Source organism: Notamacropus eugenii, chromosome 2 (genome assembly GCF_028372415.1).
Source record: "Notamacropus eugenii isolate mMacEug1 chromosome 2, mMacEug1.pri_v2, whole genome shotgun sequence".
Classification (NCBI taxonomy): domain Eukaryota; kingdom Metazoa; phylum Chordata; class Mammalia; order Diprotodontia; family Macropodidae; genus Notamacropus; species Notamacropus eugenii.
This window is the reverse complement of record NC_092873.1, coordinates 204362480-204387998: the sequence shown is the minus strand read 5'-3', so window position 1 is coordinate 204387998 and position 25519 is coordinate 204362480. Positions and strand designations below refer to the sequence as shown.

The following is a 25519-nucleotide window of genomic DNA, read 5'->3' as shown; positions in this document are numbered from 1 at the left end:
CCACAGCAAGTGAACAGAGCTGTATTAAACTTACCCAATCCATTAAAAAAGAAAGGGGGGCTTGGGATGCTTAGTGTTTGGGAATAACCAATATTTAGAAGCTATTTCTAATACCTCTTGCCACACAATTTAATTGGAGGCAGATAGCCAAACATCCAATTTAAGGGGATGCTTAAATAATGTAGAGCACAGAGACTGGAGTCAGGAAGATGCAAGTTCAAATCCTGCCTCAAACATGTGACCAAGTCACTCAGATACCATTTGCCTCAGTTTTCTCATATGTAAAATGAGAATAATAATATCATCTACCTCTCAGGATTTGGGGAGAATCAAATGAGTTGATTGTAAAGCACTTAACACCATAGTAAGTGCTCATTTTTGTTACTGTTATTCTTTTCCTTATTAGTAAAACTCACAGTAAAGATAAGCAGGACTTGCTTGAGATAGTGGGAAAATGTCTGTAATGTGTTCTCTAATTTGTATATTCTTCCCTGTTGACTTGACACCCCAAGTTTGCCAGGGCATCCAGGAAAACAAGGCTTGTTTTCCTGGTTAGAAGGGGAACCATTATAGTAGATGGACAGTAAGTATGTATGTGTCTATCATCCATCCATCCATCCATCCATCCATCCATCCATCCAACCATCCATCCATCCATCCATCCGTCTGTCCGTCTATCTATCTCTGCAATTAGAATCCTAAGTCTCCAGGTCTGCTATACCTTTGTTTTCAACTCTGGCTGTCTGAAAGGGAAACTTTTCATAACTATATACATAGTTCCTTTGAACTCCAAAGATCTGCCTAGAGCAGCTGCTTCTGATCAGAATGAAAGCAAAACTTCCCACCAGCGGCCAATCTGCTATAGATGAAAACAAGGCATGAGACTGTGGGTACTATATGGACTGCACAGTCCCTGACTTTGTTCTTCCCACACAGATCCCTTGCCAGAAACCTGCATCTATCATTTCTTCCCAGAGCCAGATAGAATTTAATAAAAGTGTTTAAGTTTCTTAGCAAAAATGTCCTGAATGCTCCTTTCTCTCTACTCCCTATCCTACCCCAACCATGTCCTTGATAGTGAACAAATAGCACTTTAATTCTACAATAAAAACAGCTCCTTTCCCGTGTGTCAGATTGAATTGAACCCTAACTGAGTAGCTTTAGAAGTAATTGTTTAAAATTATAAATGAGGGGTTTGGGTATGTAATCCACTGTAATGATAATGACTAGTTCCAGATTCTAGTGTTCAAACCATCCTTCTTTCTTAAATTTGGAAATGGAAAAAGTTACAGTATCTGTTCAATAGTTATCATCCCTTTCTTCCTCAATCCCTCTGTTAACTTTCAATGTATAGTGACAGTTACTGAGATTTAGAACTTAATCAAACACATCCTTAGAATGTAATTTGCAGTCCCAGATATCTGTCCTTTTTGATCTTCAGTCAGCATAGAATGTAAACTCTTTAAGAGCAGGAGCTACTTCAGGTTTGTCTTTGTATCTCTAGCACCAAGTGCATAGTAGTCACTTAGTAAATGCTTGTAGTAGTGCTAGTATATGTGCAATAAATTCTGGTTGATTGAGTGCAAGATTACCCCCCCCATACATACATACCACCACCTAAGAATCAGGATTTTTTTTTAAGAAGACATTCTCCAGTTGGTGGTCTGCAACAATAAGAGATGATCGGGTTCCTACTTTCAATCTCTTATTATATACTTGAAAAAATATTCTTTGGGATTAGAGTAATAGCAGAATAACTTGGTTAGGGTTGTTACCACCTTCATTCTTGCATATTTATCATTTTTCTTTCACTTTTGCGGCTTTGAAATGACCTTCTTCACCATGGATATGATTGCTTTGATTGAAAATAATTTCAATATAATTTCATATTCCACAAACACAGAAAAGATACTTCACTAAATAAAATATTTTCCTACCTTCTAAGTAATTCATTCCACAAATGCATACCTTTTAGACAGTTTACCCTTCCTCCCCTCCCCCCCCCCCCCCCAGAAAACTTTTAGGAGACTTGACGTCAAGACTATGGGATCCTGGGAATCATAAGAATCTTTGAAAACTAACTCTTCTTTGATTTTCTGATTATTCTACACTTACATCTGAGAGTCTACTCTAGACTGATTACCAGTAAGCACAGACTTTCTTTCATATAGCACCACACCTGAGCTGGTGGTTGGCTCAGACTGGTAACAACATTCTCCAATACTGTAAATTGTGTATGCTCCCTAAGGCCTCCGCTATTGAAGTTTTAGATGGCCCTGGATAATAATAATAATGATAATAATAAAATAACAATAATAAAAGTATACATAACATATTTGAACATCTATCTGCAGATAAACAGATGCTTATCATGATAAGAATCAAGATTCCATCTATGTAAAATTCAGCTTTACGGGCAATTATCTCATAGCACCTTTAAAAAAAATCAAATGCACAAAAATGTGTCTACCCCATGTCTAACAGTACGTGGCACATAATAAATGTTGATTGCACGTAAAGTGCTTTACAAACCTCAAAGCTCTGTGAAAATGGTAACTATCTTAGCCATTAATGAATGAATGATTCATATTAACATTGCATGTGGTAAACCAAGCTGATATTTCAGAAGAGGTGAAAAAAGGGTTCACTCACATTGCCAGGCATCACTAATGAATGTGCATGTAATGTGCTTTGGAATTTGTTCTTCAAATCCCAATGCTTTGGGATTTCAATACATATGTTGGTGTATGTTCATACGTTAGTTAAGCCATATGTTTCTGCTGTTTTGTGCCTATTTGCTAATGTGTTAGCATCATGAATGAACTAGTCACATGAGTGATGTTGAGTATATGAATCAGACATTTAGTCACTGAGGCACTTAGGTTTATTTCCAAGGGGTAAATGATGAACCAAATTAATGGCAGCCTAAGAGAGTTGTGGCACGTACAAGCAGAGTTCAGTATATCTGATGGCATCACTTTGGAAGGAGCACATGGATAAAGATGCCAGAGCCCAGATGCTAGATGCCAGAAAGGATTCCCATGGGGCCTTCAACAACTTTGGATGTTGTCCCAAGTCTGAGAATCTTTTGGGTCAGGATCAAGATGCAAAGGGCTACAGTATATGTAATGAGTTTACTTTAATTCATTAAAAGGCAACGTACTGCAATAGAAAGAATTCTGGAGTCAGACAACATAAGACTGAGTCCTAGTTCTACCACTTACTACTGGGATGACTCTTTGTAAGTCACTCAACCTCTCTGGGTCTTAGTTTGTGCATCTGTGAAAAAGATGCTCTTGAAGGAGATGACCTTCCAGCCTCCAATCCATCATTCAGTGATTCTTTTGATATTCATTTTCAAGTCCCAGTATCCACACCTCATGCCTAATTACTGAATTCGTCTCATTCCTCTGTCAGTTGCCTTCCTCCCTTAATTCTCTTCTTTCCTACTATCAATAGATCAAACTATGTTCAATGAGTGTGTATAGGAAAGAGCTCTATGTGGACTTCAGGGATGGTGATAAAGAGTAGGAGCCCTCTAGGCATCTCCTGCTCGTGATGTGATAAGTGAGGTATGGAATATGTGTGTTGTGTTATTGAAAACACTTTGATTATTTTTACATGCAGTTCATGTGGTCACATAGATACTTGCATATATTACTTGGAAAATGCCATAAAAGTACACATTTCTATGCATCATTACCTATAAGTACTGATGAGTGTCAAGAAATAAAAAAAAAATCATTGCCAATTCTTTCAGTGTTTTGCCAGCCATACTGAAATTGTAGAGAGAAATTGGCAAAATCCCAAAACCATAAATCCAGGAACAGTGTCTCTCTCATAAATCCATACAGTCCCCATAATACTAGAATTTTAGAGTTATCAACCAGGGTTTAGGAGTTGTAAAACAGTTAATTGGTAAGGGATGCACTGCTTATTTTATCAATTCTTCCTCAGAACTGCCCCAGGAGTTAGGAGGATCTGAGTTCAAATTCAGCCTCAAAAGCTTAATAACCATGTGACCCTGGGCAAGTCACTTAATGATGATTGCCTCTATAAAAAAAAAATACCCTACTTCATGCCTTCATCATTTCTTAGCTGGACTATGGCAGTAGTTTTCTCACTGGTGTCCCATCCCCAAATCCTCTTGAACCCATTCTTTACACAGCTGACAAAGTGACATAACTATAACATGGGTTTCAGTGTGTCAAGTTCCAGTGGCTTTTTATTGTGTTTATAATCAAATACAAGTTCCTCTTTCTAGTATGTAAGACTCTTAACATCCTACCTCCAAACTACCTTCTCACAATATTGCTAATTCATTATAGTGTGCTCACATAATCTCCAGAACAGCCAAACTTGCTTTTTTCTTATGCTTCACAAATAGCATCCCATCTTCCATCTCTCTGCTTTTGGATAAGACTGCCCCTCATGCCTGGAATGTGTTTTCTCCTCATTTTTGACTCTTAGAATACCTAAACTGCCTTAAAGCTCAGTTGAAAAGCCACCCATTATGTGTAACCACTCTTGATCTTCCTTCTCCTAGCTGCTTAAACTACAGTGCAAAAATTACTGTGTATTTTCTCTATGTATTTATTTCAGATATACTTCATTTTTATATACTTACAGTATATGTGCATACACTATCTCTCTAGATAGAATATGATATCCTTGAAACATAATAAATATTGCCTCTCTGTCTCCAGAGATTGGCAAATAGTGAGGGCCAACATGAATACTTGTTTGATTCCCATGTTTAGGTTTTAAAATTCCATGTTGGTCTGATTATGTGACCCACACTTTGACATTGTATATAGGCATTTCTTATCCTACAGCAGAGCCATGTTCAACCCTTTAAAAATATACTGAATTTCTACTGGGTCAGCTTTATCTAAAGAACATTAGAAATACCTTATATTTCTGAGACTGTGCATGCAAGGCAGTGCTAGAGTCAGCTCAAACTGGCTAGAAAGGAGCCGATTGTTAAAATTTCAGTGTGGGCATTGACACATTGCAGATTGGCAAATGCTATGAATTTATTGTTTTGTTGATTGTCTGGACTTTAGAAACTGATAGAGAAATGTTAATAATATATGTTAAACTTAAAATGAGTGTCACGTGTACTTTTTTAAACAGAGAGTTGGTTGTTAAATATCCAACAAGACATCTCTTTTTATATATATATATTTTTTGCTAATGTTTGGTATCAATGTAGGCTCATACTTGCATCTATGAGGAACATCAACATTTTTCATTTCTCTAAAATCTTTGTAAACAAAATTATCTGTCACTGGATCTGAGATAAGACTATCTTGTTCCTCCTGTAAAAAGCATCAAGTATTTCATGAAGGTTAGAAAATGTTAAAGTAAAAATTCTTTTTTCCTTTTTCTAGTAGTATACCTTTAAAGTGAAAGAGAGGGAAACAAATTCTATGCAAGGTATAATTTTTAATTTCTTCAACTATAATTACATTTTATTTGATTAATCTTTTTATAATTTTGGAAGAGCTTAATTTGTAGTGGGTTTTATGGAAAATACATGATGAATGATACAGCCTGAATAAGAAGCATTTCCCCAAGTTATCCCAAAATGTGTTTTATTTGCTTACAGGGTGGTTTATGGGGCAGATGGGGTAGATAAAGGGTTTTTATTTTAATCTGGAAAAGAACTGGTTTTCTGTTTAAACCCTTCCTGTCAAGTTCATATCAATGTTTCCATCAAAGGATTTGGTATCTAATCCTTTTCTACTTGTTATGGTAAAGACATTTCTAATTTTTGTTTTACATATATGTATATATACATATATATGCATATATATGTATATATATGTATGTGTATATATCAGGATAACAGAAGTGGAAAATTTAGAAAACTCTAGACTAGTGTAAAAAGAAGGGATTTGTTTTCTTACTTTTATTTGATTTAACATAACAATTGTCACTGTGAAAATGGTTGTTGTTACAGTCATGTCCAACTCTTCATAACCCTGTTTGGAGTTTTCTTGGCAAAGATACTGAAGTGGTTTGTCATTTCCTTCTTCAGCTCATTTTATAGATGAGGAGACTGAAGGCAAACAGGGTTAAGTAACTTTCCCAGGGTCACACAACTGATAAGTGTCTGAGGTCAGACATGAACTCAGGAAGATGAGTCTTCCTGACTCCATCCCTGGCACTTCTATCTACTGTGCCACCTACTTGTCTTCTGTAAGAAAATAACAGCTAGCAAAAGAAAGAAAATACCATATTGTCTTACTATTTTAATGGAAAGGATGGGGTGCTAAGGGTCAGGAAACCTGGGCTTCATCCTTGGTTTTGCCACTAACGGTGTGACCTGGGGCAAGTCATTTGCTTTTTGTGATTTTCTGTTTTGTCATCTGTAAAATGAGGGAATTAGACAATATGATCTTTACAGTTCCTTCCAGATGTTAAAAACCTATGATTCTGATAATATTTCTCACTCATTATGAAGGACTCATTCAACTATAAATAAACAATTACTGTATACTGTTTCAAAATTTTAAATTCCAAGAAGCATGTCTTCTTTCAGAAGCAATGGCATGCCCATTCTGAAAAGGAAAACAAAAAACATTCCACATTTTTTCATGTGGAAAAGATTCTTTCACTCACGCATCAGTGATGGTGATGATATAGGCCCAATATGGATGGTGATGTTTCCCTGCTTGCTTGTTACCTAAAATGGCCAACTATGTGGGAAGAAAATGTGTTGTTTTGTTTTCAGCAGTTGTCAATAGAACACCCACTGTGTCAATTTCCTTTTTTTTCTTCTTGAGTTCTGGTTGGTAACTCTGGGGGGTTTGCAAAGTTCTCTGGTGATAGAGTAAAAAGGCCACCACTTCCATATGCCTGGTATGCTTTCATTTACTGCCTTGTTTTTTCTCTTCCCTGATCAAAATGCTCCCATCATTGAACTGTGACAGCAGCCTTTGACTAATGGCTGTAGGTTTTAGTCTGATATCAGTTTGCATAAGGATTCTCCGGTGGTTGTAGTGCTTTCAGGCTCCAAGCCAAGTAGTAAAGCCATATGATATAGAATCTCTTTATACCATTTTAGGTGTGTGTCTTTGGGGAAGGATAGAGAAGGATGGAAGCTGGATGGTTGGATCGATGCAGAAAGACAGAGAGAGAGGAAGAGAGAGAGAAAGAGAGAGAGAGAGAGACAGACAGAGAGACAGAGAGAGACAGAGAGACAGAGAGAGAGAAAGAGAAAGGAGAAGGAGGAGGAGAAGAAAAAAGAAGAGGCAGATTAAGAGACAGGATAGATAAATATAACTGCTACTTACTATGTGTGTGTATATATGTGTCTGTGATATGTATAAATACCCACATGTACATCTTTCTGTTATATCTTAGCAAACTTAAAGTTTGAGTTCCTGAATGTAAAAAAGGGATAAATTACAAGTGGTTACTCATTTTACAAGAGAATTTTTCATTAATAGAAGCATTTGTCTAACGATTCTTATGAGTATCAGTTTTTGGTGGGACATTAAAATGCAGTCAGCTTGCTGTAGCTCAAAGAGAACCACCACCCTCATAGTCAAGAAGACCTAGGTTCAAGTCCAAACTCTGACTTGTGCTGGCTATGTGATGATTCCCAACTACCTTTAAGATTATAAGTTGTAGAAGTTATTGTTCTTAATGCATAAAGGAATTTTCTAATGTGAAGTGCCATATACCAATAAAACCACAGATCTAATTGAAAAAAATTAAAATATGATTATATTTGCAGCCATTAAAGGGCCATCTAACTTTTTCAGGTATGGCAAATAGCTCCCATGCATTTTTATCTACTGTAAGAACTGTATGGCATTTCCCTGAGAATAAGTCTATGAGGTAAGTAATAATATTATTATTCACAATTCATAGATAAGGATGTAACAAGATTTTTCCAAAGCTACCTAGAAATATCTGAGGTTAAGAAAAATCATAAAGATTTAGAAAGCTAGGAAATATCTGTTTTCTTGGACAGTCTCAGTCTTGCCCTCTTGCAAGTTACCATTTTCTTGTCTAGAGAGATTGAGGAACTCTTTTCTCCCAAAACCTTGCTAGGTTCCAGCCTGGAATTTTAAAGGAGAGAAAATATATAAACAGGAAAGAGAATAAAGGGGGCAAGTCACTTCACAGATCACTTAGGTACCACAGAAGGGGTGCTGTCTTTGACAGTAGTTTATCCCCCTAAGCCTTCATTAATCAGTCATTAGAAATTAACTCCCATCTCTGAAGCCCAGTGGGAGGTGCTTACCTTTCAGATGTTTGCATACCTGAAAGTCCCATATCCTGCTATCTCACTGAGTTGATTGGAGGGGTGGTAGAATTGATACAACTGAGCCACAATTAACCTCATCAACTACCATTAGAAGGAAACTTATGTCTTAAAGAAGTAAATTGACTTGCTCAAGATTGTACAACTAGTATCAGAGCTGGAACTAGCAGTGTTTTAGACTGTAAGTCATAGTGTTCTTCAAAATAAAATGTCATTGATACCATTTGTGTTTTTACACCAAAGTCGTTAATCCATCTCTTCCCACACTCAGATAATCCTATGTTGTAACAAAGAAATACAGTTAAGAAAAAAACAAAACAGATAACATAGTAACTCTGACACTGAGCATCAGTGTCTCCTCACTTCTATTGAAAAAACAAGCTTTATTAATGCCTTTCATTTTACAGTATGTTCATTTCTGGATTGTTCTTACTACCCAGAGCAACTGACACCTCCTCTGTAACAAGAAAAAATAGTTAATCAAAACTACTCAACACAGTGGCCACATTTGATGTTGAATGAAACATTCTAGACATTTATTTCCTCACCTCTCTCCTACAAGGAGACTGATGCTCCCCTATTCCTCCTCTATCACCAAGGCTGATCAGCATAGTCATTCAACATTTAGGATTTTAAAATGACTATGTATTTATTTCTCATTGCAGCCATTATGTATATTTTTCCTTAGGTCTTCTTACTTCATTTTATATCAGTTAATGTCTTCTCATGTGTAACTTGAGTCCCAAAGCCTATTGATAAAATATTCTTACCTTATTGGTGGAGATCAATGCCCTGCACCTGTGTGAAGGATGGGGTAGAGTTGATGAGAGGGGAGAGAGGAGAGCTTTACTTTCTTCAGGCTCCAGAATCTTGTGAAGTCTCTTCAGTCTCTTTGGGCTTCAGGCACTTCTGGCTTCCAGTTCTGAAAGAGAAGATAGATGATGCCAAACCCACTTCAGGCTGCTGAAGGTAAAGACTGGGAAGAAGCTAATATGGCAGTCTATCATGTCACTATCACCAGCTTGTTACACCGGAGACTTCATGGCACTCCATCTTGGGCGATATCTGGGACTCTCTCACTTGGCTGAGATAAGCTACCTCACTTTCAGTAGGAGAACTCCTTCACTCTGTATTGTCTGGTATCTAGTCTCCTATGTATACCTTTTATGTTTTCTGTTTTGTTGTTGACTTGGATAAATGGATTTCCTTGTTAATTTCCATGTGGGCCATTGTAGAGCTGGTATGTGGGAAGGGAGGCTAGCCTAGCATTTAAAACTTGAGGTCCTGCTTCTCTCATTAATGAAACAATGATTAGAAGTTAGCTTGAGCCTGAAAACCATGTCCCCTAAACTAATATTATATAAGGCAGAAGATAGATATAATTCTAGCCTGCTATCCCCTCCTTCTGAGGAGAGCACAGTGGCAAAGCTTTTGGCCCTAACTCCTGTTTCCCCTCCTGGTGGAGGATTAAAGTCTTCCTTGGAGAAGGATGGAAAAAAGAATAGGCTGGAGAAGTCCATTCTGCCACACACCCATACTACATGTGGGGGACAGCTTTCAAAGTGTGTTTTTATACATTCTTCAAATTTATAATTTCTTACTATAATATTTTATTATATTCATGTGCCAGAATTTGTTCAATCATCCCCATAACAAAGGGCACCTACTTCATTTCTAGGTATTAATTATTGTTGTTGTTTTGTCTTCCTCCCTCCCTCCCTCCCCACCTCCTTGACAAAATGTGCGGCCAGGGATAGGTTAGTATCATCTCCTTGGGTCATATGATCGGTACTGGGAACCCTGGGATCAGAACTTCAAATCTATTTCCATTGTACCAGGTTGCCTTTTGGGATAATTCATTCATTAGTGGGACATAGCTGTATAGATCTAACTTCTTCCAAATTAAAAGGAACAGTAGGCATCATCCTTCCATAATTTTATTTAGTGGTGGTGGGCATTGGTGAGTATAGATGCCTCCCCAGAGGTGTGCTGATAGATGTTTAATGACAAGCTCTAAGAAATACACACATACACACACAAATATGCATTATTTAATCTGCATTATTGACAGTTTTGACATGTTTTATCTACATTTTTGCCTTTTTATATATTATTTTCTTAAGTCTAGGAAATCAACAGAACAATAAATCAAGCCCTGATTTATAGATTTTGCTCACACTGAAAATTTTTAAATTGGCTCTCTCTGGTCAGTTTAAGGTATTTCCAACACACCCTTGTGTCTCCCTCTATTCAACAATAGAATACTAACATGTAAAGGACCTGTGATTTAATTAGAAAGGCTAATGTCTCAGCATGGGACTATCAATGCAAATCAAGACCAGTCTAGGACTTAGTTAAGCCTTAGGAATTTCTTTAAGATATAGATGCTAGGGGACTGGCTTGTCTAATGTCTTACAGCTAGTAAATGTGAGGAGTATTTGTACCAAGACATTTCTGGATCTAAGACCAGCATTTCATCCTCTCTGACACCTCTCTGTCTCTCAGCAGCAAAACATTTAGGTTAAGAGGCATCATGGACATGTTTTGTGCAAGCATAGGTAGTCTGTTTACCCATTAATGTTCTATGGTCTCTCTCATAGCTGTGTTTAGCTATGTCAATACCTTGGGCTAAATGCAAATCACTTTTTATTTCTTTTACAAATAAAACAGAATCAAATTCATAAATAATTCTTCCCTTCTATTTTAGATACATGCAAGATTTCTTGTTACTTTTCCAATAACAGTCAAAAAAAAAAAGAGCAAATATATGGAAGTGATAAACACTTAAACACCTGGACAATATGACTAAGTTTTTTCCTAAATATATCAGTGGGTGAAAGGAAGAGAAAAAGGAAGGAAAATTAACAATTAATCAATAAGTAATTATTAAGTACCTATGGGCTGTTTATGGTAGACCAAGACTTCTTGTGTGAGTGTTTGCCAAGCCCGTTCCAGGGCTGCTTATCCACCTTTGGTGTCTACCCCTCACCCAGCTCTTACCTGTGGCTCCAAAAAGTTGTAGCATGCCCACTGACCAAACCCTAGTAAACCATCACTAAAGATGGGCTAAACTAGGTTGAGGGAAGCTGATAGGCCTCAAACTGGTCAGTGAATTAGCAAAATTAGTCTACCCCAAAAATGTGAAAACTTTCCTCAGCAGAATGGGCAGATGAGAACAGTTTGGTCCAGTGGCCATGAAGGTGGCAGAAGCAGGAGTGTGGAACACTTAGAACTTGGACAGACATCAGAGGTAGCCATGGCCATCTATTGTATTCTGTGCCATCTCTCATCATCCTGACTTTTGTCTTGCCACTAGACTTTGATGACTCTGGAAGTAAGAGTGATGCTGATTACTTTGTGTAACTCTGCCTCACTTAAACCAATTCACTCACTAGTCAAGACATCTCATTGTCCTCTTTGAAACTAAGGATGAGCAACTACAACAACTATGTGCCAGATATTGCACAAATTCCTGAGCATTTATAAATATAAGACTGAGTTCCTGATTCCAAGAAGTTTGTATTCTACAGGAGAGCTTTACAGATCCACAGATAAATGAAGAGAGGCTATTCAGATAGCCCTATAATTTCATTGCTTTGATCATTTACATTAATGATACAGATCATGACCAGTCCTCTGTCACACTTATCCACATCTTCTCATTGGTTTGTCACAGGTGGTCCTCTCAACAAGCTGGGGGCTTTCCTCAATTTCTCCTGACATTACAAGGATATTAGTGGAACACTCTGGCTCTCCATCATCTCTCACCATTTATAATTAAATATTGTCTTTATATGGAAAGGAGATGTGAATCCTTAGCACCAATGTTCTATGCTAGATACAAACAGCTTCCATTCACCTGCCTCTCATCTCTTTACTTGACCCAGGTCGTCATCACAGGTTCTTATATTCTTTCTTTCCTTTTCAACCCCTTCATTAACTCCCTTCTCAATTTAAAGTTTGTATTACTTCTATTGCCTCCCTAGATATGCCCTCTTTCTTATCCCCACCCACCCCCTCTCCTTGTTTACCCCAATTTCCCTGTGGAATTAGATATATTTTTACAAACCCTTTATATATGAATGTGTGTGTGTATGTGTATGTGCACATGTGCACTATTCTCTAGGAATCAAATCAAAAGATATCCAACCCTCCCCAACACTTTCTAATTCATATAGACTTAAACTTGTGGCTTCTATTATGTGATATAAATTTCCCTCCCTGGTACTTCTCCTTTTCTTCCCTAGTGTATTCTTTTCCTTTTTTTCCTTCTTCCTTCATGATTATCAAGACTTTTTTTTTTATAAATCCCTCTCAAACCCTTTATCTTATTTGATTCCTTCTATGACAACTAATGAAAATATGGTTTTTAGGGGATCCTAGTATCATCACTCTTTCCCTATTAGAATGCAAATATTTGTAAAGTCTTTGCTGATTGCTCATTTATATTCACCTCTCTGTGTTTCTTTTTAACTCTGTGTTTGTTTTCAAAATTTCTGTTCATTTCCTGTCTTTTCATCATGCTTAGAAGAAGCTTATACTAAGTCTTGCTGGTATATTATCCTTGGTAATATACCTTTATCTTTTGCCTTCTGGAATATCAGATTCCATGTCCTCTCCTCCTTTATAGTGCTATCTGCTAAACTGTGTGTGATCTTGATGTGGGATCTTGAATTCTTTCATTCTGGCAGCTTAGAATATTTTTCTTTTAACCTGGAAGCTCTGGATTTTGTTTGTGTCATTCCTGGAAGTTTTTATTTTGAGGTTTCTTTCAGGAGATGACACATGGAATCTTTGTATTCCCACTTTGTCTTCTAGTTCTAAGAGATCTGGGGAGTTTAATTTCATGTCTGTTCAGATTTTTTTCCTTCCTTCCTTCCTTCCTTCCTTCCTTCCTTCCTTCCTTCCTTCCTTCCTTCCTTCCTTCCTTCCTCCCTTCCTTCCTTCCTTCCTTCCTTCCTTCCTTCCTTCCTTCCTTCCTTCCTTCCTTTCTTCTTTCCTTCCTTCTTTCCTTCCTTTCTTCCTTCCTTCCCCATATCTTCAAGTAGTCTAGTGGATCTTACATTCTTTTCTTAATCTGTTTTTCCAACTTGTTTTTAAGATGAGATATCTTACAGTTTACATTTTTCAACATTTGACTTTATTCTAATATTTCTTCTTGTCTCAAGGAGTCATTAACTTTGGTCAATTCTAGCTTTTCAGGGATACTGTTACTTAGGTAAGATTTTGTACTTGTGATAAGATGTTAATTCTTTTCTCCCATCTCTTCTATGTAGATCTCATTTCTTTTCCAGTTCTTTCCTCTTCTACATTAATATCACTTGCACAATTTTACTTCTCTTTAGAAATTCTTACATAATTTCTTCTAAAGAATCTACTTACTCGTGTGGACAAGCTATGTTTCTTTTTGAGGTTATTTTTCTTTCCCCTAGCAATTTGCTCTTGGGCAATCCTGCATTGCTGGCCTAGCTGAGATTTCTGCAGGTTAAATCCTGACCTGTTCTACAGTTCCTATCCTGATCACTTGCCCATAGGTCATATTTGTGTCTTGAGCTAAAAAAAAAAAAAAAGACCAACTGTTGTTTCTCCTTTAATTTCCCAATAACTACTTGGTCTGATGTTCTTCTTAGATCATTGTGGGAATAGTTGTGGAGAAAACTGGTATGTACTGCTTCCTTCTATTCCTCTATCTTGGCTTATCTCCTTTTCCCATTCTTCAAAGTTCCTCATTGACTTCACGTTGCGACTTGCTCATGTTCACATGTACCTTTCCAACGTCTTCTCTGTTATATTTGTTTGTAACTTTTCAGACATCATTAAATTTTTTTTTCCCATACACTGATAGAAAGTTGGTATAAAAATAATGGTCCCTTGTTTCTGGGAAAGGCTTGAGTCAATACAGAAGTTCTGTAGTTTCCCAAAGGCAATCTAATCCACAGTCCTGGTCAATTTTGTGCCCTGCTCATTCTCTATCTGCACTATAGGTTGCAGATATGAATACTGATGGACAAGCTTTGGAGCCTTCTCAGAATGGTAGATTCTGCCAGAGTTTTACTCCATTAGCATAGCCTTTAAGGCCTCATGATTAACTCCACATTATGAAAAGGCATCAGAATAGGACTTTGTGGAAAAAAGTGAAAAATATCTACAAATGATTACAAAGTGCTTATGACGTTTGGACACTAAAAATTGTGGGTATCAGGAAAAACTTCTGGAAAGAAGTGACATTTTAACTAGCACATAAAAAGGGCCAAAGATTTCAAGAAGTAGAAGGATGAGGAAAGGCATTCTGAGGATGGGATACAATATATGCAAAGGCATGTTAGTGGGAGATAGAATGTCATGTATGGGGAATAACAGGTAGTGTATTTTTTGCTGTATCATGAGGAATGTAAGAGAGAAATAACCTAGAACCACATTAAGAATGAAATTTAAGTTAACATTCACATTCAGCATTATTTTAATTATTTTAATGTTCAATTAAAATTGAACATGAATTAAATTAAAATTACCATTAAAACTAAACATTAAATACCAAATGTGAGAGTTTATATTTTATCCTAGAGGTAATAGGGAGTCACTGCAGTACCTTATAGTAGACTGCTATGATGAGACATGTTTTAGGAATATCACTTTGGTACCCATGTGGAATATGGGTAGAGATGTAAAACAAGATACCGGGAAACAATTGAGAGCTGATGACATTCTAAAACAGAGTCCTGGTGGTGTGAGTGGAAAGAAGGGAATGGATGCAAGAGATGATGCAAAGCAGGTGTGCTCAACAAAACTTGGCAATTAAGAAAAAGTAAGTGCTCCAGAATGTCTCCTAGGTTGTCAGCTTTTTTTTCCTGTAAGAATGGTGGTATAGTTGGAAAGGAAGTTCAGAAGAGAAGGACCATTAGTGGGAAGGATAAAGTTCTGTTTTGTATATGTTGAGTTGTAGGTAGATATGACTCATCCAGGTGGAGATATCCAGCATGCAGCTGGGGACCTGTGTGAGAGATGAGACATTGATACATAGATTTGGGAGTCAACTTCATGGAAATGTTGTTTGAAGAAAGTTTCTTTCCTTCTTATCACAATTCTTTCCCAATATGAAGCAAATTAATATGGCCCTATGCTTAGAATATTCACAGGACAACAGACAGGTGGCAACCTTCTTTTGACTTGGGAAAATCCATAGTCAATTCTTTAGTATTAATTTAGCAAATAAAGTATATTAAGTCATTTGGAGTAAATATTAAAAATGTGATATGCCTTTCCTCTGAAAGAGCTTACAACCTAAGATATTATAGTGTGTGTGTGTGTGTGTGTGTGTTATAGTTCCCAGTAAAATGGAAAGTGAGCAGTTTTTCTTAATTTTCGTGGTCTTTGAGTTGTTTTAGATTTTTTCTTCCATTTAAATATATAGGTACATATTGTGTGTGTGTATGTGTGTGTGTGTGTGTGTGTCTGTGTTTAATATTTGGCTTCCATCTAAGCAAAGTTAAATTCTAATTCTGCCAAGTTAATGATACAGTAAGATATTTTCTTTCATGATACAACTTGCCATAATTCATTTGCAAAGTTCTCTTCTGAAACAGGGAGTAGTTTAAATGGAGGTTAGGTTTCTATAACACAAGAACTAATAAGTTCCCAAACAAACCTCTAAATTTTGTTGGGAAATATATCTAACAAAGATGACTCACTATTCATTATCTTTGTTGGCCATAGCTTTCTGCTTCTGATATCAAACCTACAGGATAGAGAACAAGCTATTTTCATAATGTAAACATGCCATGAACACAACCATCTCTCCCAAATCTTAAACCTCCTGTTGATCTGAAGATTTCATTCAAGCCTCTGCAATTTTTTGTCAGTGTGGGCATTTCTCCACCAGCAGAGATCACAATCCCTCTATGATAGGGGTTCTTAGACATTTTTCTGTCATGTACTTCTTTGTTAGTCCCTTTTTCAGTTTAATATTTTAAATTTTTTTTCAATTTTTAGATGCATAAAATACTTTGATTTACAAAGGGAAGCACTTATATTGAAGTAAAGACTTACTGTTTTTTCCTACCCAAGTTCAGGGACAACTTGAAATCACTCCATGGAAATCTAAGGGATCCATGGACCACAGGTTGGGGCAGACGGTTTCTTAAGAGTTACTGGGACTGAAAAAAAAAAAAGACTGACTCTTTGGTCAATATGTTGATGAATTTTTGCATTTAGCTGGATTGATCCTCCAATGACATTGTAGAGCCTGTCATGGAGCCATACTTAACAACTTTGCAGTTTGGTAGGACCTGTATTTGAGAATATGCATTCTGCTAGTATAACCTTCAAGAACCCAGCATCATCAATATATACAACACTGAGGCATCCAGACAGAACTTTTTTTTTTTTGTCTAGAACTGTGATTCCATGGGTTCTAGGGAACTCAGAGTGAGGAAAGGTTATCTACCAGTACAAATTAGCATCTGCTCTATAACTTAAAGTCTTACAAAGTTATTTAGAGAATGATTAAGTGATTTGCCCAGGGCCACATATTTGCCCAAGTATATGTCTGAGACCAGTCTTGAACTCTGGTTTTCCTGTCTTTCAGACAGGTGCCTCACTGCCTCTCAAAAAGCAGATACTGTATATCACCCTGAAATACCATGTTTCATTGTGGTGGTATTGTCTCAGAAATTTTTATGACCCTATTTTTATTAATGAGTGAAAATGCCTTTAAGAAATGAGAATGCACATCAGACTTCTATACTTAGTTTTTAATTTGCTGTGGTAGAAATCCATGGGCCCATGTAGATGTTTGTTATTTAGTACCTTATCTATTTTCCTTTTTAATCCTACAGTTCAACAGAACCACGGTCAAAATATCCAAAACCTTGACCATGCTTTCAGTTGGAAAGTGAGCCATCATCTCAAAATGAAGCTTTGACCCCTTTGGTACACATTCATTGCAGTTTCCCTTGATCACTCAGTTGGAATAATCCATGTGTGGGAATCTAGGCTTGTTAAACTTAGTGATATACTAAATTCCCCTTGAAAATTGCAGGTGATCAGTGCGGCTAAAAAAAAGGTTAAAAAGGAAAATACATGTGTATTTTTTAAAAATTGCATATACCTATAATTTAGAATGCAACTGAAGTTAGAACTCACTCAAAATTTAACGTACCTTTTTCATGATGGTGTTTTTAAAGAGGAATTTTAATAGAGACAGATTTTAGTAGGAATAGCACTTGTTTATGATGGTCTCTTTAATGGGTAGAATGGTTCATCTCAAAACTATCTTTGGTTTGGGTTCCTTTTCACCTTAAGAATAAAAGACTCAGCCTATGGGAGTTGGTGCTCCAAGGTTTTAGCAGAATGCCTTTTTCCTGAGGGGCTACCTTTCTTATCCAGTGTTACTGATTGCCATGGGGAATGTGGTGGCAGATTAGTACCCTTGTCAATATTAGGAGTTTTATCCTGTTTAACTCCAGGTGGTGCAATAGATAGAGTACTGGGTTTAAAGTCAGGAAATTAGGAAGACTTATCTTCCTGAGTTCAAATATGGCCTTACACTTACTAGCTGTGTGAACCTGGGCAAATCATGTAATCCAGTTTGCCTCAATTCCTCAGTTGCACCATGAACTGGAGAAAGAAATGACAAACCACTCCAATACCTTTGCCAAGAAAACCCCAAATGGGATCACAAAGAATGAGACAGGATTGTAAAATGACTGAGTAGCTACAACAAAAACTCCATTCTAGGTAAAGTTGTTTTTATTATAATGTGTGGTTCATGAATGCCTCCTCACATTATAATAAAGAACTTACATTGAGTGCTCTTTGTTTGGATCTCAGTTGTTGTGACTAATAAGGAATGTATCATAGATATGGGTCACTACTTGTATGAATCACCACTTGTATGAGAGTTCAAAGTAACTTCTCTACTGGGTAAGGGATCAATGGAAGCTCTTAGAATTCACTGAAATATCCTGTGTGGTTAACATTAAGTAACACTAGGTCAGGTCATAAAGGGAAAGATTTTTTTCTTTCTTGTAAGAGAGATGAGGAAGTCTGATGACTGTTGACTTACATGGCCATACCTGACCTTGTCAACATGGCAGACCAGGTAACCCAGGCCCCACATGAATAGTATGGGGTTATTAATCTTACCAATTGCTTTTTCTCTATTTCTATGACTGAGAATAATCATTATATTTTACTTGAGAAGATGCTTAGCCTACTTCTACATTTGAATTCGCCTGTATGTTGCCAAAATTTAATGGATAGGAGCTGAATAGGACTTAGTTCTGAAAAACATTGATATCAGCCATTATATTGATGATGTAATATTAATTGATACAAATGAGCAATGGTGCTGTACTGGATAGAGCACTGGGCCTAGAGTAAGGAGGACTGGATTCAATCCAACCTCTGATACTCAATAATTGTGTTACCTTGGACAAGTCACTTAATTTCTCTTTGCCTCAGTTTCCTCATCGTAAAAGGGGGATAATAATAGTACCTTCCAGGGTTGTTACCACCAAGCACTGGGATGAAGTAGGAATTGTAACTCTTCTGTATTGGCTGAGTTGGTTGCACTTCAAGGAGTTAGAGAGACAATTCTAGAAACTAACAATGGTTTTGCTTCCTCGCAATCTGATATACATAAAGATGTTAGTGTAATTCTTGTTGCCCTTAGGGGATACCTTTTTGACTTAATGGTGCTACTTGTTGCACTGCTTACAGCATCATAAGGGAATAGCATTTTATTCGAAGTATTATCCTTTTTTAGCTTCAGGAATTATGTCATTCTACATTACATTATAAGTAATGTTTTTTTACTTTTTATGGTCTGTGAGTACTTCATTATATTTTGTTCCTGAGTCTGAATCACTGGGGTGGACTGAGCTGGGCCTGACCCATAATACCTCAATATGAGAAACTTTTGTTTTCCATATACTGAAATTCAATCATAAAAATCATCTCATTCAGCCCCACTATTTCCCGTGTGAGGAACTGATGACCTGAGGGCTTAAACAGCGTAGCCAAGTTCACATAGCTGTTGGTGCCAGAGCCAAGACTAGAACCCAGGATTCCTGGTTGCTCATCTTATACTCTTATATTCTACTATGCTGCCCCTAAGTATTTATTTAGATACTGGGACCCACAATTGCAAATATGTGGGCACTTCTTTCATTAATGAAGATGATAAAAAACATAAAATTACAATAAAAAATTAGAAAAAAGAATTTTGTCAGGCTAGAACATAATGGCACATTTTTATAGAAGTAAATGTTTTGTACTTAGATTCAAGTATAATCTAATCCATAAATATAATTCGTCTTGGTTTTTAAATATTAAATTCACAAGAACAATAAGTGAGATACATGGCTAAACATGAATTTAAGTGATAAATATCTGGGAGGTGATAGGGTAGCCAGTTAATCTAATTCAGTTGTGAGGTCCATTGAAAGGCATAGTATCTAGGCCTAGGGTATCTATCCCTTTGAATGTTACACTTCTGCTGTACACAGTAGGCATTTGAAACACTGTGGGCAGTGCTGCGAGTCACATTTTGAGGAAGGGTATTGGTAAACTTGAGCACATGCAGAGGATAACAAACAGAAGGGCCTCAAGATCATGCCACATCAAGATGAGCTGAAGAATCTGAAAATTTTTAGCCTTATGAGGAGACTTATTCAAGCGGCTCTGAGAGCTGCTTAAAGTATTTAAGGTCTGGCACACAGAGGAAGGATTACATTTGTTATGTTTGACTCCAAAGGTCAGAACTAAGATTGATGGGTATAAGTTGCAGAGACACAAATTTAGGTCCGATATAAAGAAATCTTTCGTAATAATTATGGATATACAGAGGTGGAAAGAGCTGTCTCAGAAGGTTTCCCAATCTCTTGCTCTCATTTAGGTAACTTAGAGGTTTCCATAACGATAGGACTTTACTGGGCATGGTTTGACTCACACAAAGGAAGTCATGAAGCCTAAACTGAGACACTGGGGGCATTGAGAAACAGGCATAGGAATTAGAGACAAGGATATAGCCAGAATAAGAACATAACTGAATCCAGAGAGTAAGGATACACCTTTGACTCAGGCAGCAGAGTAGTATCCAGGCCTCAGATAAGATGATATTTAGGCCTTGAGAGGAGGAGGGAAAATGATGATTCTCTAAGAGAGGGACTCCATGGGGTACTTGGTGGGCCTGATTCTGTCATCCCATCCTCATCCTTCCCAGAACTCAGAAAAGCTCTATGACAACCAGAACAGAGAGATCTGCTTTCTCTGGCTTGGCAGCTAATTAAAGGATTTCACTATCCTGAACTTTAAGCAAGTTAACCAAGTTCACCAAATAGGTGGGAAGCAGGCACAGCCTTCATTGAATGACTTTAGAAAAAGACCAGCATTGACCAGTTCCACCTTAAATATACCTTTGGTAAATTACCCTATTTATGTTCATCTAGTCAACTATTCCATTTTTATCCCATGCTCACCTCTTAGTGCCCCTTAAGTGAACTAAGTGCTACCCATTTGCCATCCTTTTAGTGGTGCTAGCACCACAATTTCAGAATGGCAGAAATAGTTTTACTTGTAAAAGAGGTCAAAAGAAAAGCTATGTATGAGGTGGGCTGGAGCAAAATATTTATTTGTAGGAAACATTCATTTTTTTTTCCCTTCTTGATTCCTCAGTTCCCTCCCACAAATTGGAAAGAACATGCCATTACAAAGAGGAGACAGCTACATGATGGAATAAATTTTCCAAATGCTGTATGATATTGTAGGCAGAATCATTATTAGTATTATTGAGTTTGAGATGAAAGAGACCTTGGAGTTATCAGATCCAGTTCCTCCATTTTACAAATGAGGACGTTAAGGCAAAGTGAGGTTAAGCATTTCTTTTGTACAAGGTCACAGTAAATGTCTGATAGTGGATTCGAACTCAGGTCTACTTGACTCCAAGTCTGATACATTATCTAACTGTATATAGATAGTTTTAAATTGTTTGATTTCATTTGCTGTACCATTTTCAACCAATGATATGTAAGAGCAATACATGGTATGGATAGAGAATTGGGCTTGGAATGAAAATGACCTGGATTCAAGGCTTACCTCTTATATGTTGACACAAATTGACTTTATGACCCTGAGCAAGTCCTTCAACTTCTCAGGGCCACAGGTAGTTAAACTCTCTATGTTTAAAAATGGAAGAACCAGGGCTGATCTTTATTACTAGAGAGAGTTTCTTGGAGAATTTCCCTGTAACAATGAACTCATAGGTCTGGAGGGATGGGGGATGAAGGAATACACACACACACACACACACACACACACACACACACACACATGATCCATATATATTCCTCTATATGTATGTATGTAAACATATATAGAAATGCATATAGGTATTGCATATTTATGCATGTATTTATGTATACACATGTATATATACACATATATACATGTGTGCATTTATGTACACATATTTGTATGCATATATATGTATGCAGGAGCATGGAAGTATGTTCACATGTATTTAAAAACACTGAAACAACCGGGTGGGCTATCACGGGAAGAGAAAGAGCTGTATGTATCTATTTAAGCATGCACTTGCATTTCCAACCCAATCAGCTGCCTAATTCCATGCCTAAACTTAGGCAATACATTTTCACATGTTTGCAATTATGAGCTATTTAAAACATTCCCTCATTTTCTCTTCTACATTTACTATAAATCAAATTTCCAAGGGATAAATCTGATTTTGAAATCATTTTGGAAATATTCTCTTTCCTTTTGGGGGGGGTAGTATTTTATTGTTTTTTGGTGTTTACAGTTTCAGAAAGGAGATCATTAAGAACCAGAACCAACTGTGAGAAAAATGCACAAAGATACATGTTATTGAAGACTTTTTAAGAGCAGCACGGTACAAAGAAAAAAAAGGGAAGCAAGTATCCTTGAATGTAGGCAAATCTAGTAGTGAATATTTACGTTTAGTTGATAGGGCAAGGAGTGATTATTTACTTTACAAAATGTCTTCCCATAGCATCCCTTTGCATAGATTGCTTCCCAGAACCTTTAATGTGTGAGTTAATTTACTTATCAACTCATATTTTGAGTTTTCAATTGTAGCCAAAACACACAGAGCCTTACATTCTTTACAAGTGAGTCTTCCTTACCCTAAATTATAAATCAAGATATCACCTGTGGTATCATTGGTCTCTTCAAAAAAAAAGGATGACAACAGCCACAAATTCCTATACCTTTGTTTAAAAAGAAACTTTTAATTTCTGTTGCATACCAGACATTGCCAGGCAGGTAAATGCCTCGACATTGTGTCAAAATATGACACAAACATGTCCCATGGGAGAGGGATTGACTCTGAAGGTACTGACAGGTCAGTCAGTACACATTTATTAAGTTCCTGCTACGTGCCAGCTGCTGTACTAAATGCTAGCCAAATCCCTTGGTTGTCCTCTGAGGTCAAGATCTCAGGCAACATATCCTGGCTGCGCAGTATGACCATGGAGGAATGTATCTCCTAGAGGAAATACCCTCACTAATGTGAAAGGAATCTTCAGGAGCATTGAAATCCTTAAGCTCTTATGCAAAGATAAATTGAGATCCAAAAGGCTACATTGTGGCAAGCTGCTACTGCTATAATAATTTCCCTCCTGCTTTTCTCTGTACTTCCTTGCCTTATAGGTGGAGGCTTCCTTGCAGCATCTTCCAGCCTGTGACACTGACGAAAAGAAACCAATCATGTACACTTGAACAAGAACTCATCCCTTTCTATGGGCCCCTTGGCCTTTGCCTCCGTCAGCACATTTCCTGGATGTGTAAGTGACTAGGAAGAAAGATAAAAGATTGCCATGTTAGACTTGACACTGCATGTGTCAAGTCTTAGGACAACCTTCTCCTAATGTGGCCTGAAGACCATTGAACTGAGTCCTCATACCCGAGATCCCTCTTATCTAACCTCTTCTAGTGACTGACACCTAGTTGTGTCCTCTTTCCTATCAAGAGGATATCTTTTTCCCTTGTTTTTACTCTGAATCCCCCTTTTTTCCCTTTTGCCCTACATCCCCTTGCCCTGGGTATCTCATGTGAGGCCATAAGTCTTCTCTTATGTGAGCTAAAGCATTCTTTAATAAAAACCTATTGCTTTAAATTTTATTAGTCTATTTGACTAATGTATGAAAGCTGCATTTAAATCTTCAAACTGCTATTATTGCCAGAGTGATTTTCTATCTTCAGATGACATGGGGAGTAGTAAAGAGAACTTTGGTGACTTTGGTTTTGGGTGACTTTGGATTCTCTGGGCACCAAGAAACCAGAATTTAGCCTTCTAGTCAGAGAAAGATTTCCTGAGAGGTGATCTCTGGAGAATCCAGTTGAAGGGCTCTGGCTTGAGTTTCCTGTGTCCTGGAAAGCAAAGTGCAAGTGAGCTTTGGGCAGTGGGCATACTCACATTCCATATACATTGACTTATAGTCAACCTCAACTTGGGAAAGGGGCTGATGTGTTTGTCTTTTTAGAGTTACTGGATAAGTAGCTGTCTTCCTGCCATGACAGCCCAATTACACCTGCCATTTTTATTTGCCAACATCTCATCACTATGCCATAGTGCTTTACATTATGCTTTGGAGTATAGATGGAATGATTTTGGGGGGGGGGGGGAGTAAGCACTTTCTTTGAAGTTATAAAGTCATAAAATTCAGAGTGAAAAAGTGTTATCTGTTTCCAAGGCTAAATATGAATGTGCCACTTTTGGGGGAAATGCTCAGGCTGGAGAAAGGAAAGGAATCAGCATTTATTAAACATCTACTAAGTGCTAAAGTACTGGAGATATAAACACAAAAACTACACCAATTTTTATTCTCAATGAGCCTGTTTTTATTAGGGATGGGGGGGTGACTAACAAGTTCATATTGAAATATTAACTGCGTATAAATATTGTTGTGTTCATTGCTCTACAGGTGGTGTCCTCTTAGTCCAGGTGTTCAATAATGGGATAAAATGAGGCTCTTAAATTTAATAGGAGGAGATTTACTTTGCCTTAGCGTAGCAAAAACATATGAGGATACAGTGGCATTTAGTTTTTTTACAAGTGGTCTTCCCTTATCTCCATCTGGAAACAAGCCTGGCCAATCAATCCTCATGTGGTCTCAGTAACCCATCCAGTCTGAGAGCCATGGAATCCACATGGCTTTGACTTTTTACCGGCCCTTACCCTGAAAGAAGCTAGGGTCAATCAATGTCCTGATGTGGGGGAAGCTGCACTAGGGAAATGTCAATAGGGAAGCTGGGTTTAGAGAAAGTTGTATCAGGGCTTGTATACAGGGAAAAACTGTATCAGTATAAGGGAAACTGCATCAGAAAATTGCATTCCTACCACAAATGCAAAGTTAACAAATACAAGTGTATACCAATTAGTTAAAGATAAGGTAGTTTGGGAGGGTAGGCAGTAGCTGTTAGAGGACTGGGAGAGGTTTCATATAGAAAATGTTGCCTAAGTTGCATCTGAAAGAGAGAGAGGGGAGCTCTGTGAGGCAGAGGTAGAGGGAATGCGACCCAGTTATGGGGAATGGTTAGGGCAAAGACACTGAGATGGGTAATGCAGTGTCATGTGTCAGAAGCAAAGAGAAGGTCTATTTGGCTGGATCAAAGGAGGGGGAGTAGTACCTAATGAGGCTAGAAGCATAGGTCAGGGCCAGGTTACATAGGACTTTAAAAGCTAAACGGAGGAGTTTATGTTTCATCCAAGAGCCATTAAAAACCAATGGAGTTGGTTTAGTAGGGGAGACACATATTCAAGTCTACACTTAAGGAAAATTACTTTGGGAGCAGTTATATAGATTGGATTAGAGTGGGGAGGGACATGAGACAGATTAGAGGTGGTTTCAATAATCTAGGCAAGAGGTGAAAAATATTTCATCTATGGAAGTAGTTGTATGAGTGAAGAGAAACAGTCAAATGTGAAAAAAAGTTACACAGGAAGAAATGGTAAGATTTCTCAACTTTATATGTGGGGTGAAGGACAGTAATTATATTGAGATCATGAATCTCTCATTCTGGGAGAATGGTAGAGTCTTCATAAGAAATAGGGAAGTTTGGAAGTAGGAATAGTTTAGAGGGACAGATAATGAGCTTAGTTTTAGATATATTGAGTTTAAGATCATTCAGCTTGAAATGACTTGGAGTCTTCTGGATAGACATGATAGTAAAATCCATGGTGGGGGAGGAGGGGTGGGGAGA

General features: G+C 37.4%; 1 long non-coding RNA gene across 2 annotated transcripts in view; it reads left to right on the top strand.

Moving 5' to 3' along the window:
- The window catches only part of LOC140526729 (uncharacterized), a 42402-nt gene extending 18975 nt beyond the window's left edge, over window positions 1-23427 (top strand). The window contains exon 3 of one of the 2 annotated variants that reach the window (XR_011974502.1): window positions 22967-23427. This is a non-coding gene — a long non-coding RNA (uncharacterized lncRNA). The remainder of the gene's footprint in view (window positions 1-22966) is intronic. The other variant, XR_011974503.1, reaches the window with a different exon arrangement.
- Window positions 23428-25519: the final 2092 nt, after the last annotated feature.